Source organism: Leopardus geoffroyi, chromosome B3 (assembly GCF_018350155.1).
Source record: "Leopardus geoffroyi isolate Oge1 chromosome B3, O.geoffroyi_Oge1_pat1.0, whole genome shotgun sequence".
NCBI classification, from domain to species: Eukaryota; Metazoa; Chordata; class Mammalia; order Carnivora; family Felidae; genus Leopardus; species Leopardus geoffroyi.
Genome location: NC_059337.1, coordinates 45043994 through 45062492, shown reverse-complemented (window position 1 = coordinate 45062492; position 18499 = coordinate 45043994).

Here is an 18499-nt window from a genome sequence, read left to right as displayed (position 1 = left end):
AAAGTGGATGCGACAATGAAAACAAAGATATGTCTGTCCTCCAAGTTTGGCTGCAAAATGAAGCTGTTTGCCTTCCTTTAAAATTTTGCATGAAACCAACATCTCTCTCTTAGATTTAATTGCATCCTCCAACAGAACCTGAAGTCTTTTCTTTTAGTATTGTAACTAACATCTCATAAATCTGGAACTAAAGCAAAACAGAGAACCGAAAGCTCAGTGATATTTAAATCAGCAAAATGTAGATCACACACTCAGCTGTGTTCACATTTTGTTAAAATGATATGCTTTAAAAACCAATTAGTAGAGTGCATTATGTATGGGCATAAGTACTCTGTTACTAACATGCCTGCATGAGAAGACCAGGAGAGAAACCACTCGATGAGGACCCCTCAGTAGCAGCCATCACTGAAGTCAGCTGAGGCTCAGACATCTCTAGCAACAGTGGGGCAGTTTTCACCACCAAGGAATGTAATGATAGTGTGTTGTCTGCAGCCCATCCTGAAGGATCGAACTTAATTCTGAGAGTTTGTGTGTTCACTTGGGTGCATGTGCTTATTGCTCCGAGGGGGTCCAAGAACCAGCAGGATCATGATAGGCAGATTCTTAGTTCTTGTGCAATACTCAGGCCTATGCACAACCATGCATGTGAACACACACCTCATGTCTCTGCCCCAATCTCTTCTTCCATTCCCAACATAGTGAAACATAATCCTCCTTTTAGAAGATCCTCAAGGGATTCAAACGCATGTTAAAGTCTGACAGGCACTGGTGTGTATCACTTTAAAAGTAAATAACTTCTTCAGTGTCCCCCATTTTACTAGGTTCCACCACGAAAAGCACATAACCCAAGTGATTGTTTATCAGTATACAAAGCACAGAGAGAGGAAATTTTCCCCAAGGAGGAACAGACTGAATAGTATTAACAGTGCTTTAAACTGTAATGAATTCCCAGTCTAATTCACTATGAGGTTTCAATTTATACCACATTTAGAGTACTCCAGGTTCAAGTAATCACTGCAGTAATTAGCTTACTTCCAGTCCTCCAAAATAAACCCACTAATTTTTGCAATCAGCCTTCATTTGGTTAATCACCAGTTTAATTGATTTAATTAGTTTGATCTGCAAAATTAGTCAAGTGTAAATACTGTTTTGTAAACAGAGTTTAGCTCCAAGCTGTAAGATAGGGAATTCTAATTCAAACCTAGAGTTAATAACAAAACCCACACATCCAGGATTTGTCATGGCATACAGCAATTCCAAGTTTTCAAGACAGAGGCCCTTGGAGGTTCTGATGAATGTTTTGGAAATGTGCGATTGTAATTACAGGATTGACTAAGCTATGAGACACCCGCCCCCCCAAACCAATTCGAACAGATATCACAACTACCATACAGTGACCATGTTAAAGATTATAAAAGGAATTCTTTCCATATCTCTTCCTACATGAGCTGGCTCGAATAACTCGAATGTTCAGAGGGTCGTTTTCGTTTGAATTTCATGTTCTTTTTAATATGTCCAGCCTTGCCCGCTAAAGGAAATTTTAAACCTTCCCTGAAACAAATGTTAATACAATAATAGAATTTTTAAAGCAAACACGTCTACTTACGTTAACAATACGGAATTCAAAAGACATACCACACACCGTGTGGTACAAAATACGTCTTCACTGTTTAGTAGTTTTTCAATACAAATTTGACAAGATAAAAATCCCCTTTAAACACCCCCAAATGAATTCATTCTGAGTGCTGAACTCAGTAGATCCCCTATAGAATTAAGACAAACTTTCCATTTAAAATCTCTGCCTAGTATATTGTAAATGAGGGAGGGATTAGGTAGGAAAGTAATTGTTTATAGACTGTATTTTCCCAGATTGCTTCTCATTACTGAGCCACTATTAATGCCACCTGTTTCGAATTTTCCACACTTTTGCTTGTTTTTTTAAAAAAATTAATTAGTATTATGTGAACATTTTAGGATTCTGTTAACTGTGCTGACATGTTTAAACTGGATTAAAAACCATTCGGAAGAGTGGTGCTATAAATAATTTATCAAATTCTTGAGAATGCAAAAGACAACGAACTGGGCCATGTAGGTACAGTTTTGTTTTGTTTTTTTTTTTTTTCAACGTTTATTTATTTTTGGGACAGAGAGAGACAGAGCATGAACGGGGGAGGGGCAGAGAGAGAGGGAGACACAGAATCGGAAACAGGCTCCAGGCTCTGAGCCATCAGCCCCAGAGCCCGATGCGGGGTTCGAACTCACGGACCGCGAGATCGCGACCTGGCTGAAGTCGGACGCTTAACCGACTGCGCCACCCAGGCGCCCCTGTAGGTACAGTTTTTACAATGCACTGAATGCTGAGACAGAGGCTAGGAATAGGGGTGTGGAAGCGGCCTATGAATGCATGTCCTATTAACTGTCATTAAAACTTTAAAAATCCGTTTATCAGTTTAGAAAATGGGTATGGTCTTTCTTGTTCCAAACACAATGTTGAATTTATCTGTAGAGCATACATCTATCAGGCCTATAACCCTTCATATTGTCTCAGCAAGCTTTCTTCCAGCTCAAGCTTTTTCTGTAATGCATCAGATAGTAAATACTTTAGGCTTTGCAGGAAAGCAGTCAGAATCAAGATGGAAATGAATGAATGGGTATGAAATCTTTTTATGGCTTCTAAAATTTGAATTTCACATAATTTTCACCATGTCATGAAATATTCCTCTGATTTTTTTTCAAACGCTTAGGAAGGTTAAAACCTTCTAGCTGTACAAAAACGGGCGGCAGACTGATTTGGCCATGGTTTCCCCATCCCTACTCCAGTTATTATGAGACAAGTGACTACTGAGAGTTACTAGAGACATTTCCAACTACGCCACGTCAAAGTCCATTTTATAACCTGTCATTTACAACTTCATATCAATTTTATAATGATTGCTCTTTGCTTACAGAGTAACTTCACATACTAGATCTGAAGGCACAGGGGCAACAAGGAGTTGGACATAGGAGCTCAGCTGGTGTTAAAAAGAAGGAACAAAGATCAGAGACTTATATGCAAGCACGAGATACGAACTACATCTTTAAAAGAGTCTCCAGGGCGGAGTTGGGACCTCTCCCCCTCCAGCTGCCTTTAGTGTTCACTTAAGCCCTTCTGGTGACATTTTCCCTATTGAATATTGTTCTAAATTATTTCTACTTTAACTTGATTTCATTTGAAGCAAAAATACTGTAGTTGTGGGAAGGGGAATTGGTTGAAAATCAAAATGTGATTCTTCCATTCTTATTCTTCTGCAGAATGACTCTGAGCCCCCAAATCTCTTCTGGAAGGTTTTGCAGATATATAGTTGGGTATTATTACTCATTTCCCATTATCCCTGACAAGGCAGCTGGAACCATCACCAATGGGGTTTAATAACTATGTTTCAATAAGTGCTTAATTTTCTACAAATTCCCCACAGGTAAAAGATGAGGAGCCTAAAATGTATTCGTTTTAAATTGTTCCGCTAACATTGCTAGAGAATTCCAAAAGACAAAAAAGGGCATTTGAAAAAAATGAGTCTGATTTAACCTGTATCATTTCAGCAGCCATGGAAGCTTGCTTGGAAATTCTTACTGCAACTTAGCAGGTGCGTGACTTTGGGGAGGTCATTAATCCCTTTGAGCTGCAACATCTTTTCTGTAAAGTGGGTTCACGGAATGTGCCCTGCTGATCTTGGGACATTGCACGGGTGACCTTGGGGCATTCTCACATGAGAAAACTGTGTGTGGAAATGCTCTGTAAGAGGGACAGTGATTCCATTAAAGAAGTTCCATTAACACACATGTACTGAGCATCTTCTAAGCTTAGGAGGCAGAAATGAGTAAGTGGAGGTGGAATAGGTCAGTACTAAAAAGCAGGGCAAGCAAATGCCGTGTATGTTGAAACACCTAGTTTTCCTGGTATGCAGTGGCCAGGAAAGTCTTGAAGGAGGAAACAGCTAAGCAGAAGGAGGGAAGAGCATTTACGGAGTGAGAAAGGCATTGCTCTTTCATAACTCCACATTTGATGACAACTTTCTCCTTCTCCTTCTCCTTCTCCTCCTCCTTCTCCTTCTTTTTGAATGAAGGCTTCCTGCTCCAGCTCAGGACATTTGTCTAAGATTTCCCTCTGCAGGATTTGTATAATAAGCATGCGCTCCTGACTTCTTGTTGGACTTAGGCAGAGGTACCTGAAGAAGGGCATAAACCCAATCCAGAGCCGACTGCTTTGAAAAGCTCTTACTGTTTCACTAGACAGGTTTAGGTCTAATAAGATATGCAACTGTTACATCTTCTTACAGCTTTCTCGAACTTTTTAGGTATAAGTAAGTACCCATAAAACCTCCAAATTGTTTGTGTGGTATCTAGATTTCCTAACAAAGAAAAAGATCTCAACTGCAGACTTTAAGCATCTTGGATATTAAAACATTCTCAGGGTATTTGTGTGAAAATGGGGAAGGATTCTTCGGGGAAAGCAGAAACTGCCTCATAGTGAAACTGCCCATCTGGGAGTTCCAAGTGCAAATACTGGTAGGATTCCAGAGTCTTAACTTTTTTTCGCTGCAAAAAGTCCCAAAATCATATGCCAGAGAACATCCAGGTTAATACATATATTTGGCCAAGCTCCCCAGGGCCCTGCTAAATCCCCCATGTTTTTATAGTCAGTATACATTTCAGATCTTGGGGGCTAATTTGTATCACTCGTAAAAACAACTGTGAAAGCTATTTGGTGCTTACAATGCAATTACCACTAAACAGGTTTTGGGGTATTCTCATTAAACTGAGTCCCAGATGTTTTTGCCCTCATGAGTTCTGTTGATCTGCTCTTTGTTGGTTCTAATTATCAATCAAGATGAATGAATTGGTCGTCCACTTGGTGAAAAGTCTTTTTCTGCATGCAATCAGGACCCAAGCTGAGAGAGCCTTCAGAGATACCTAACCTTGGAATGGGCCATTTTCGGTGCTTGCATGCACAGGTGGGTGGAACAGCATTACTCTCTGTCTAGAACATGCTTGAGGGTATACATGCAATTTATGGTATGTGTGAGTATGTGTAAAAATATGCACACACAGACATATACACACATTTCTGGACTGACTACAGATCTTTATGTAACCCCTTCCTCGTCTAATACAATATTTTTGATGTGAAGACTTTTATATTAATAACCTTTCCAGGGGGAAATCTGTAATTGCTGAGCCAGGGAAAAAAATTGCGCCTTAGGAACCTGATTACAATATTTTAGTATGTCTGCTTCCCTTGGAGTTTCCACCAGTCTGCTCTTAACAGAGATCCAAACTACCCAGTGGGCACTCAGTACACCTCACAGAAGATTAGGACACCTTGCGTGCGAACAGGCATTAAACCGTGGCCTTCTTTACCTCCACAGCCGCTGCTATTCCCCGGGTAAGCTTGCTGGCAACCATTCTCAAAAGCAATGTTTGCAAAATCAGACTGGCATGACACCACCACACATGAAGCGTTAAGTCTCTTTTTATGGCCGTTTCCAACGATCTTGGGAACAAACTGGCCATCTAACAAAGATTCTTTGAACTGGGAATTCAAATGGCTTTGGATAGGAAGAAATGTCTGTCTGGGAGGCAGAAGGAGGGGGAGACAGCACGGAGCAGCAGGTATTTGCTAACGATTTCTGATGCTTCCATTCATCAGCGCATAACATTACAAAGGGGAGAAGAGCCTTTATTTCTTCAGTAACAGCAGGCAACATCACCTATCTTGCGTAAGAAAATGCAACTGAAAATTGTGTGTGTGTGTTGAAAAGGGAGAAATTAAGTCTACTTCATCAAAGACATATGATAAGCATTTTCATTCAGTTCATTTGTGTCTGTGTATGTATACATTGTAATATACACACATTATAAATTACATACATTATATCATATATATTAAAAGCACTGTTTTTGCACAAGGGCTGTTCTCCAGTTATCTACGTGAGCTAACAACAAAAACAGTGTCATTAATGTACACTGACATAAATTTCAAAAATCACTGTTTTTAAACATGTGGAAGACAGCTCTGGGGAAATCTTGAAATCATATAAGCACGTCCTTGGTAGATTGGTTACATGTTAATTTGCCTTCAGGAATGAACGAAGCAGGCTGCACCTTCATGAGGGTCACTCACTAGTAAGACATTTGTCAGCATGTAAAAAATTCGAATTCTCTTTTGTTTCAAATCAGCTAGGAGCCAAATCCTTTTTTTGAATCAGTAAGAGCCTCTGTAACTGTGAAAACATTTTCCTAATGTCCCTTTAAAAAGGCCAGGGAACTCTGACAATGAGCATCAAGGTCTTAAAAAGGTTTGTAACTTTTACAGGGCACCTGGATGGGTCAGTCAGTTGGGCATCCCATTCTTGACTTTGGCTCAGGTCATGAGCTCATAGTTTCTGGTTCCTGAGACCCAGCACCGGGTCCTGCTCTGCACTATAATTCTCTGTCTCCTCTCTGCTTGCCTCCCACTCGCTCAAGTGCTCTCTCTCTCTCTCTCAATCTCTCTCTCTCAATACATTTTTTTAATGTTTATTTATTTTTGAGAGAGAGAGAGAGAGAGAAACAGAGAGACAGAGCACAAGCAGGGGAGGGACAGAGAGGAGACACAGAATCCAAAGCAGGCTTTAGGCTCTGAGCTGTCAGCATAGCACCCACACCCCAGGCGGGCCTCGAACCCATGGATGGTGAGATCATGACCTGAGCCAAACTCAGATGCTTAACTGACTGAGCCACCCAGATACCCCTCACCCTTCTATTTCTAACTCTGAGTTAATTTTCTGAATGGCATGGGGGGGTGGGGAGCATTTAACCTGAATCAAAATTCTCAGGGAGGTGCCTATGAATGATCATCTGAGTTGGGAACATAAGACCGTTCTTCACCCATCATTACAGAGCTCCAATTGCCTGTGGATATGAAGAGTCTGTCAGACAAAGATCTGGGACCAAGTGAGCTGAAATGCTGAAATGTGGGCTTTGGAGCTCAGCAAAGAAGAGGCCAGAATACCCAGGGGGTTACTCTGCAGTGGCAGGACATAAGATGGTGCTCCTGAGGAAGAGGCTGGCAGGGAGCCAGCAGGATCCCAGCAGGATCCCAGTGGGGAGAGAGTGGGATGGGGGCTTGGCTAGAACACAGCTTTTGTCAGACCTGAAGCCTGTACCTGAGATGTGTGTGATGGTTCCATGTTGTTTTTCTTTGGTCTGTTTCCTTTTGATTTCCCTGTGGCATCTGCTGTCTTCAAAGCCAGTCAGTCTTGAGCTATTGCCTGGGCTGTACAAAGAGGGCTGAAGGCAGAACAGATACGTCCTTGCAACTGAGCACATTGGCAGAAACAGCACACCAAGTGAGCTTAGCCCCTGCCAGTCCCTTTTGGAGGCTTTTCCTATCAACATCACTTGGTTACGGCCAAAAGACCATTTAAAGAAGTCTTTTGAGCAACTTTTAAATTTATACTTAAAATCACATGGCCATATTTTACTATAAATTCAAAGTGTATTCTTAACTCAAAGGCTGAATTTTAACACAAGCTCAGGTCAAACTTCTAGAAGTCACCTCTTCAACTTCAGGATGGAAGTGTCCTAAAGATGACGTCTGTAAGGGGCCCGATCCTTGCTCCACCATTTGGGATGTCATTGGCACTAACAGTCCCTCTTCATTCCATTGTGGCCTCTTGATTAGAGCCACTGCCCTCATCTCCTCTTGTGTCCACCACCTTTATATCTCCCCTCTCCCAGGTGAATTTACAACGAGCTCCCGCCAGCTCGCTGCCTGCCACCCAAGTGTCAGAGTGGCAGTGGTCAGAGAGAAGCTCAAAGTATGGAAGATCACGCAGCCCACTCTGACCAATAGTTGAACCTCCCCTCCCCCGCCCCCACCACCCTCCCAATGAAAAAGGCATACTGAGTGAGGAAATACATTAAGGCAATAAAAAAAAAATTGTGTGTGTGTGTAGTGTGTGATTTAAGTTTTTCAGAAACTTTTTCAGAACGATACTGGCGATAATCAGGAAAAATTTTACATGATAAACTATTTACGGTAAAAGCAACACATGGGCTGTTTCCATTGAGCAAATTTTACTTTTAGATTTTAAAAGTAATCCAGAATTTAAATGTAAAGAAAAGGAATGTTTAAAACAATGTAATCGCGGCTCCACAGTTCACCAACTGCTGTGTTTCCTACTAGGAATCACGGCTCATCTTAAAAGACTTAACTTTGTGTTAAATAAGAGGCGAGAGTTAATTTAGGGAGTGATTACAGAGGAGGCGTTTTAGAGCAACAGTGATCGTGGCACAATTAGTCTTCAATTTGTAATTGAGAGTAACTCCCAGAGGACTAACTCACTGATGAATTTCAAATAAGCAGGCTTCAAAATGAACAAGAAAAATGGCTAATTATAGGCTAAGAGGGAAAGGAAGGTGGGGAAAGAAAAGAAGCTGAATCTATAGGATTCGAGTGGTGTTTCCTTAAAACCTTGCCAACAGGAAGTGCAATCACATACAGCTGGGAGAGCCACACACGGACTAGGAACGGGGAAACAAGGCCAACATGAGATCGACAGAATGTATCTGCTGCTCGCCAGTCATGCAAGAGGCCATGGTCTGAAAATGGACAGGCACCAGGTTTTATGGCAGCCACTGACCCAAAACGCACACTTAGGCTTAGGTTAATGGTCTCTGGCAAGAATCACAGAGAGAGGCTTCGGCTCTGCCCATGCTGGAGTGGAACAAGCTCACATACTGCTTGCTATTGACTAGGCCGATGGGGAAATCTGCCTCCTTCGGCAGCCAACACACCACCCAGAGCCAGGAGCTCTGAAGTTTCTCTAACAGCAGCCTCCAGGTAAAGACGTGCGGGCTCTGAACAGACAGTCTTGGCCCAGGCTCCTGTCAGTTGCCTTTTGGCAGCCAAGTAAGGGGACCAACTTCCAACTCCCTCTACATCCCAACATTTTACAGGGTTGGGAAAGGTGTCCTTGCTCTCGACTCAGTGGCAGACAGGAGAGAACATTTCCTGCTCTCAGGAATGTGCCCAAGAATGAAGGTCTTATTACACCCTCTTCTTTCTTCCCTCTCTCAGAGTTTTTCCAGGGACTCCAGCCATGGGGAGCCTTACTAGGAAAAACCTGAACATCACACTCACCTCTGTAGTGCCCACCAATCAGAGAAGGTGGAAGACCCAGCTAGCCTGGTCATCTGTAGAAGGCCCTAGAACAACACCCAGAGCTCCAGAAACTATGACCCTGAGGCAGACTCCTTATTTTTGGTAAATCCCAAAACACCAACATCTGCCCTCCACCTAAGAATCTCATTTTGCTCAGGGACATCAACTTCCCTACTCTTAGAAAAAAGAAAATACTTCTTGTTGTAGTCTTGTTGTAGTCCTATATAGAACCGTGCTTGGTTTTACTGTCCCAGTCTTCCATGGCTATTTTGCTTCCAGTAACAGTATCCCTGTTTCTCTGGGGATGGGGTTTACTTCTCCCAGCCAGTGATGAGCATGTGACTCAGCCCTGCTAGGGTTTCCCATCCCCTTGGCCGTATGATTATTTCAGGGATAAGTACATAGTGAAAGCAGCCCCTTATTGTCTCCATGAGACTTTAAAATACGAATACTGGGAAAGAGACAGGTTCTTCTTCACTTGGGTCATGAGGCAAAAGCACTGGGTAAGCCAAGACCCACAGGGAGCCAATTTTTTCTTTCCTACGGAGAGGCCTGACTGAGAATAAAACAAACCCAAAATAATTAGATGGGAGAAATAAAGACAGACAAAATCATGGTAATATCATTGAGACTCAGGACCTACCTATGCCTGAAGCCAATGTACCCCTTGACACCCCAGCTACTACAGCCAATACATGGACTTCTGGCTCAAGCTAGTTTGAGTTTCTGTCACTTACAACACTGAGAGTCTAGGCTTACAGCAAAGAGAGAATGGGGTCCATACCAGATTTTGTGTTCTGCCCAATTTGTAACCCACTGGGTCATATATCCCTACAAAAGTCACATATAGCTTGAAGAAGGAGAATAATGGAGCTACTTAACCAAACTTTCTTGTTCTGTAACAAGTGGTTCTTCTGGTATATTGTGTGTTCCTTGTGGGCACGCACCACATTCATTTTGTGTATCTTAGTTCTCCCAGAACCTGGTAGATGCTCAGACATTTGGCTGAGTTGGTTTTACTTCTCACAGGTGAAAGAATGATGAAGCAATGAACTACAATGAACTCGGTTACTTTTTTTTTTTTTTTTTTTAGTTCTTTAAATTTTATTTTAGAGAGAGAAAGAGAGAGTACAAGCTGGGGAGAGGGCAGAGGGAGAAAGAGACAGAATCTTAAGCAGGTTCCATGCTCAGTGCAGAGACCAATACAGGGCTCGATCCCATGATCCTGGATCATGACCTGAGCCGAAATCAAGAGTTGGATGCTCAACCAACTGAGCTATCTCTGTGCCCTTGAATTTAGTTATTTTTATTGAGTTCTCTCCATGTGAGGGTGGTCAAGAATTTTGGAGTGTGTCCTAGATTGGGTTCCTCTGAAAGCAAACCCTGTAACAAAGACTTGGGTGCAGTAGCCTGTTTGGGAGGAGAGAGTAGAAAGAGAGAAGAGCCAACAAAGGGTACATTCATGTGCTAGTGAATGACAAGGCAACTGGGCTCAGTCCCATTGCAGAACCTCTGAGAAGTGGACCATCCTGAGACAGGAGGCTAGGGTATTTCTCCACCAACACATGACACGCCATTGATCAAGGGGCACCTTCCAGAGTACTAACCTCCAATTCTACCAACAACACACACACACACACACACACACACACACACACACACACCCCTATGTTGCACCTGTGCATGGCTAAGTGGCCTTCTACATATTAGGGAATGCTGAGCAGAAACTCTACGGTGCATACAATGGTGTGTGGAACAATCCACCATAGCTGTGATGAAACCAGATGAACTGAGTGAAATGGTGGTAATCAAGCACTAGATCCAGGCAGTCAGCGTTCCTAAAAAACATCGGAGTTCAGATACCTAGGAAGTTATATGGCATGATTAGTGGTAGTCTTGGACAAAAGACATTAGAAATTATATGTCCTTATAAAGGCCATGTGTAGTGTCTCCCTGGTCTCTTCAGACTCCACAGCGAATCTGGGGAGGTATCCACAGGAGTGTGTATGACTGTGTACTTTTTCAGCTGTTCACACAGTACCGGACCATAATCTTTGTAAGGGCAGGAACTCTGTTGTGTTTAGCTCACTGGTATATCTCATTGTAGAACACAGTTCCCAGTACATAGCATATGTTGAATAAATACTTGTTGAGTGGATTAAACAACAATAAGAACTATAGCATGGGGACTATGTATTATTTCTAAGAGATCTGGGGTTTGCTGGTCCTTTATGCTATGGCATTGTTCCAGTTATAAATATTAAGGCCTGACCTTATGAACACTGAATACCATTTGAGTCAGACAGATCACAAGCACCATAGGAATCTGAAAAAGAGAATAATAGTTTTGGGGCAGCAGGAAAATAGCAGTGGACTCTAAAGTGACCGTGCTGACAAGTGGATGGGAAAGTGGGAGCATCCACTGGAAATTTCTCAATTACAGGTCACATATGGTGTCAATTCACTCTTGAAGATAATTGGAGTCCATTAAGAAGAAAATATTGGATTGCCAGAAGCTTCTTTCCTCTGCTTCTTGTACTTGTGCAATTTTTTTTAATCCCAGAGAGAAGCAGTAACAGAAGAAAATATCCATTCATTCATTTGCTCATTCACTGAATCAATGAACATTTGAGTCTTATTATGTCCCCGGCAATAGGCTTCTGAGGATGCAACAGTGAGCAAAACAGACACAATCCCTGTCCTCAGGGAACTTCTAGTCTGGTGTGGAGATAGACATTAAATATTCGCCTAAAGAAGTATATAATAATATGTTGCCATGGTGGCCATAAAGGTAATTACAGGGCATTTTAAGAAAGACTAAGAAGAGACATTTTGGAATGGGAGTTCAAGGCAGGTCTCTGAGGAAGGGACATTTACAATGAGATCTGGAACACAAACAGCAGTGAGTGAGACCATGGGGAAGGGGATGACATCTTAAGGAGCAGCATAGGCAGAGATCCTTAGGGGGGAAGGACTTACCAAGCTCAATGAATTCCAAGAGGGCCAGTATGGCTGGAACAGAGTGACTGGAAGAGTGGGAAAGATAAAACCAAAGGAGGGGTGGGGCCGGGAAAGTGAGCAAGTGGCCTTAGAGGCCACACTGAAGACTTTGGCTTTTGCCCTAAAAGTAGTGGGAAGCCACTGAACAAGGGTGAGCAGAGGGGTGCCTGGGTGGTTCAGTCAGTTCAACATCTGACTTGATTTCAGCTCAGGTCATGCATGATCTTACAGTTCATGGCTTTGAGTCCCGCATCGGACTCTGCAATAACAGTGCAGAGCCTGCTTGGGGATTCTCTCTCTCTCCTTCTCTCTCTGCCCCTCCTGCATCTCTCTCTCTCTCTCTCAAAAAAAATAAATAAATAAATAAACATGGGAAAAATGTGTGAGCACAATGCCCTTGACCGGCTGCTTGTCTCAAACACTAGCCAAAGAGGAAGCAGGGAGGTTAGTGAGTGAACTATCTCCATAGTTCAAAACACAATGCTGGCTAGGACTCGAGTTGGGGCCAAGGAGATAAACAAAAGTAGACATGCTTGAAAAGGCGTTTGGGTACAAAAATGACAAGACTGATTGAATGTGGAAATGAGGGAGAGGATTGGAAATGAATGCAAGGATTACTCCTTAGATTTCTGGCTCAAGTAGCGTGTGGGGGGTGGTCAACAACAGAGAAGGGGGAGACTCGGGGAATAGCAGGTTAGGGGTGGCAGAGTCAGAGTTCAGTTTGGATGTTTTAAGTGTGAGATGCTCGTGAGATGACAAGTCGGGGAATCTCACGTGAGCCAGGATGGCTGAGAAGATAGGTTGAGACTATAGTTAAATACCGAGGAAAGACAAGTGAGCAAACTCCCCACCAGGATACTTTTGGCAGTTCCACATTTATTATAATTATTTATTGGTTTTGTGGGAATTCTGAAATGTGCTAGGAATTCTCGTATGAAAATGGCTGTGTATAGATTTTACAAATGGTTTGATTTCACGTAGTTCCATAGCTACAGCAAGCCTCAGTCAACTAATTCCAGTACTCTCACTTACAATGAAAGTCCTTCAAACATGCATAACTAAAAGCCATCTCCTTTACTTTCCCCTGAGTGGCAATTCATACACAATTATTCTCCTTGGATCTGCACCAAGTTGCTAGGGTTGAGATGCTCACAATACACTGACAGAAAGAAACTGGGAAAATGCATCAACATCAACAGCAGATAATGAATGACTTTTACCATGTGTTTTATTTGAAAAACATTATTAGTATTAGTATTATTAATTGTATGAGATTGCATTTTTCTAGTTCATGTTCTGATTAGAAAACAAAACACGGAATTATTAGAAACACTAACAAGAAGCTGGAACTATTACATTTAGCAGCATATTTGTTGAAGGAATGAGTTGTTTTCATAAAGAAAGGGCACCTTGATTGATTGATTGATTGATTGATTTTGTAGTGGTAAATTACTGCCTTAATAACTCCCTACTACTTTACTTTTTAAAGCACTAGCACACATTCTTATTCTTTCTACCTGAGGAATTAAAAGGTTTAAGAAAGGGGCGCCTGGGTGGCTCAGTCGGTTAAGCGTCCGACTTCAGCTCAGGTCACGATCTCATAGTCTGTGAGTTCGAGCCCCGCGTCGGGCTCTGCGCTGACAGCTCAGAGCCTGGAGCCTATTTCAGATTCTGTGTCTCCCTCTCTCTCTGCCCCTCCCCTGCTCATGCTCTGTCTCTCTCTGTCTCAAAAATAAATAAACATTTAGGGGCGCCTGGGTGGCGCAGTCGGTTAAGCGTCCGACTTCAGCCAGGTCACGATCTCGCGGTCCGTGAGTTCGAGCCCCGTGTCAGGCTCTGGGGCTGAGCCTGTTTCCGATTCTGTGTCTCCCTCTCTCTCTGCCCCTCCCCCGTTCATGCTCTGTCTCTCTCTGTCCCAAAAATAAACAAACGTTGAAAAAAAAAATTTAATAAATAAACATTTAAAAAAAAATAAAAAAAAAAGGTTTAAGAAAGAAAACACCACAGAGATTTTGTATATGTGTGTTTATACATACATATATACAGATATATGTATATGTATATTAATGTGTATATGTATACACATGTATGAATGTATATATTAACTTCTGCACAGTCTTTTGCTATCTGAAATGTAAAACAGTACTTTCCAATGTTTATAGTGATGATTTATGGCTATACATACATCATCTCAAGAAATCCAGGGGTGCCTGGGTGGCGCAGTCGGTTAAGCGTCCGACTTCAGCCAGGTCACGATCTCGCGGTCCGTGAGTTCGAGCCCCGCGTCGGGCTCTGTGCTGAGATCTCAGAGCCTGGAGCCTGCTTCGGATTCTGTGTCTCCCTCTCTCTGCCTCTTCCCCACTCTCTCTCTTTCTCTCTCTCTTTCTAAAAAATAAATAAGAATTAATGGGGCGCCTGGGTGGTGCAGTCGGTTGAGCGTCCGACTTCAGCCAGGTCACGATCTCGCGGTCCGTGAGTTCGAGCCCCGCATCGGGCTCTGGGCTGATGGCTCAGAGCCTGGAGCCTGTTTCCGATTCTGTGTCTCCCTCTCTCTCTGCCCCTCCCCCATTCATGCTCTGCCTCTCTCTGTCCCAAAAATAAATAAACGTTGAAAAAAAAATTAAAAAAAAAAAGAAATCCAGTAAGTTTATATGAAAACACAACAAAAATTGTTGCTAGGCATTGTTCAAGCAAAGCAACTGACTGGCAAACCCCCCTCCGTCTTACCCAGTTGTTCTCACCTGCAGTGTGTGAGTTTCTACCCATCAGCATGACCCATCTGCGACAGCCCAATTAATAAGCTCACTCCTGTAAAGGGGTTGAGTCTACATAGCATTTTCATAGACATTCTTTCATCCAATCCTTCCCAAAGCCTTTGAGACAATCTATAGTGCTGACCCACCATTGTTCTGAGCTCAGCTGATTGCAAAATGGGAACAATGCTATGTCTACCCCACAAAGTTGCCCCAGAGGCAGGACAGTACAGTTAAGCACACAGTGTTTGAAGTGAAAGAGAACTGGGGTCTGAGCCCTAGTTGTGCCACTGACTGGCTGTGTAAGGAAAAGCAGAGTATATCACCTTCCAAGTTCCCAGTTCTTTATCAATAAAGAAGGGATGATTTCAGTGATAATGATGATAATGGTACCTGCCTCAAAGAACAGAGATGGCCTATGCCTAACTTATAGCAAGTGACTGAATAATTAGTATCACTATGCTTGATCAGTAGTACTTTGAATATAAATAAGCCATTAACATAGTAGTATCTTGTCACTGTTTTGTTGATAGAGGCACTGAAATGCTAAAAGGTTAAATGATTTATGGAGTGATCACATGACTCACGAGCGCCAGCAATCTCACTAGAACCCTCACTTCTTACGCTTGACCTGTCCCTTCCTGCTCCAGCTCAGGCCCTGGCCCAGAGCTATGTAACCTACCCACATGCGAGTTCTGAACAAATTTTTGGTGAGATTGTGGTAACTTTCCATTTGATCCGAATAGCTCTAGCCCCACAGTCAAAACTAGTGACACTCAAGGTTCTTCCCTTCTCACTCCACCTCTCAATAAAGGGGCTATAGGGTAGCTCTTTCAACAATAGCCAGATTATGGAAAGAGGCTAAATGTCCACCAACGGATGAATGGATAAAGAAGATGTGGTTTATATACAAAATGGAATAGTACTTGGCAATGAGAAAGAATGAAATCCTGCCATTTGCATGCAGCAACGTGGATGGAACTGGAGGGTATTATGCTAACTGAAATAAGTCAGTCAGAGAAAGACAGATACCATATGTTTTCACTCATATGTGGATCTTGAGAAACTCAACAGAAGACCATGGGGGAAGGGAAGGGGAAAAAAATAGTTACAAACAGAGAGGGAGGGAGGCAAACCATAAGAGACTCTTAAATATGGAGAACAAACTGAGGGTTGATGGGGGTGGGGGAGAGGGGAAAGTGGGTGATGGGCACTGAGGAGGGCACCTGTTGGGATGAGCACTGGGCATTGTATGGAAACCAATTTGACAATAAATGATATTAATAAATAAATAAAGAGACTATAGGGAATTCACTAGATTGTCCTTCCCTGAAATGCTGACAAGGGGTACTGGCTACTGGCCATTCTCAAGCAAAATAAGCATCCTAGAAATAGGTTGTCCCCATTACTGAAAAATAAGGTATAATTTCTTCCATTTCTGCCACTGCTCTTAATAAAAGAGGGAGGCCTTGTCCTGGATCCCTTTGCTTCTTAATCTATATTTAATTAAACAAGGGCATTATTTTAAAATTTAAAAAATAGTATGGGGCACCTGGGTGGCTCAGTTGCTTAAGCGTCCAACTTCAGCTCAGGTCATGATCTCGCGGTTTGTGAGTTCAAGCCCCATATTGGGCTCTGTGCTGACAGCTCAGAGCCTGGAGCCTGCTTCAGATTCCGTGTCTCCCTCTCTCTGCCCCTCCCCTGCTTGTACTCTTTCTCTCTCTCTCTCTCTCAAAAATAAATAATAAACATTAAAATAAATAAATAAAAATTTAAAAATAGTATAAGCAATAGCTTAGAAATAATATATATTTTTAATTTTTTAATGTTTTATTTATTTTTGAGAGAGAGAGAGATAGAGTGTAAGCAGGAGAGGCGCAGAGAGAGAGGGAAACACAGAATCTGAAGCAGGCTCCAGGCTCTGAGCTGTCAGCACGGAGCCTGACATAGGGCTTGAACTCGTGAACTGCAAGATCATGACCTGAACTGAAGTCGGACGCTTGACCGACTGAACAACCCAGGCGCCCCTAGAAATAACATTAATGGAATACAAAAACGATGCTAATTTCTTGTGCTAATGAGCAGTTAGAAAATAAAACACTGAACATTTATACTGCCAGACCCTTTGCAAAGCACTCCTTGAAGGTATCGTGGAATAGATTTTGCCACCAGGGTTTTATAGATGAGAATTCTGACACTCTGAGAGGTTAGGCAACTTGCCCACAGACACAGTCAATAAGTGACAGGGCTGGTATTTGAACTTGGGTCAACTGACATAGAATTCAACATTCATTCCATTGCATCACAACAGCCTTTTGAACATGACCAGGATTAGCATTACAGATGTGGGGGAACATGTTGCATAAGGATATTAAGGATATTTATCCACACACTAGGACGAGTCTGATGTGATAAAAAGAAGATCAAGAGAACTAAACCCCCTTTCTACCCCCCATTAAATGCCATTAAATATGTGACCCTAAAGAAGTCACTTAAGCACTGAAAGCCTTGTTTTTCTTCTGCCGGACTAAACCACCTCAAAGGCCTGCTTCTTTCTAAAGCCATATGGTTCTGTTCATTTCTATTTAACTTTAACATTTAGCTGCTATTCGTTATTGTGTAGATCTGTAGGTTCCGAAAAGAGTCAGTAATTTGGAAAGAAGCAAATTTACTCAATCAGGATATTATATGAACTTTCAAAACACTACTGAGTCTCCAAATTAAAAGTCAATACAAAATGGCAAGGGTGTGAGAAAACTGGTATTCTCCTAGTACTGGAGGGTAGGTAGAGCAGTACAATTGGGGGGGGGGGTAGGGATTTGGCAATTTCCATAAAAATCTGACCCAGATAACGCATCTCCAGGAACTTATCCTACAGCTGTAAAAATATCCTGTAGTCATATTCACCTGTGTACAGAGAAGGATATTCTCAGCAGCGCTAGATTTACCCGCACAGGATTAAAAGCAACTGAAATGTCCACCAATAGAGGACTGGTTAAATAAATTAAGACACACAGTACATAATACTATGCAGCTATTAAGAAAAATAAACCAGATGGTATACGCTAATATGGAAAGCACACAAGGCATATTGCTAACTTTCCAGATGCCAAACAGTGTGGAGAGTGGCTTGTGGGGTATGCCATAGGTACCTGCATGTACATGCAATACCTCTGGAAGGACACAGAGAAACCTAGGAACCACAGTCACCTCTGGAGACAGAAGCTGACGGTCTGGGAACAGAGGTGAGACACAGACTTCCTGTTTGGTAGTGATTGATTTTACCATGCATATGTATTGCTAATTGGATGTGTGGAGGATGGATGGCGGGATGGCTGGACGAACAGACAAATGGATGGAGGATGAGATGAAGCAAAGTCAATAGAGAACTGTGGTTATTACATGAGATCAGAGCAAGAAACAACTTGCTCAGACTATATACACAACCTCTAACCAAAATTGCATTTACTCAGCACAGTTATGCACCTTAAGAATCATCATTAAAAACAGCAGTAACTATATAGTGTTCTATGTACGTCACTTCCATTAATCTACACCTCAT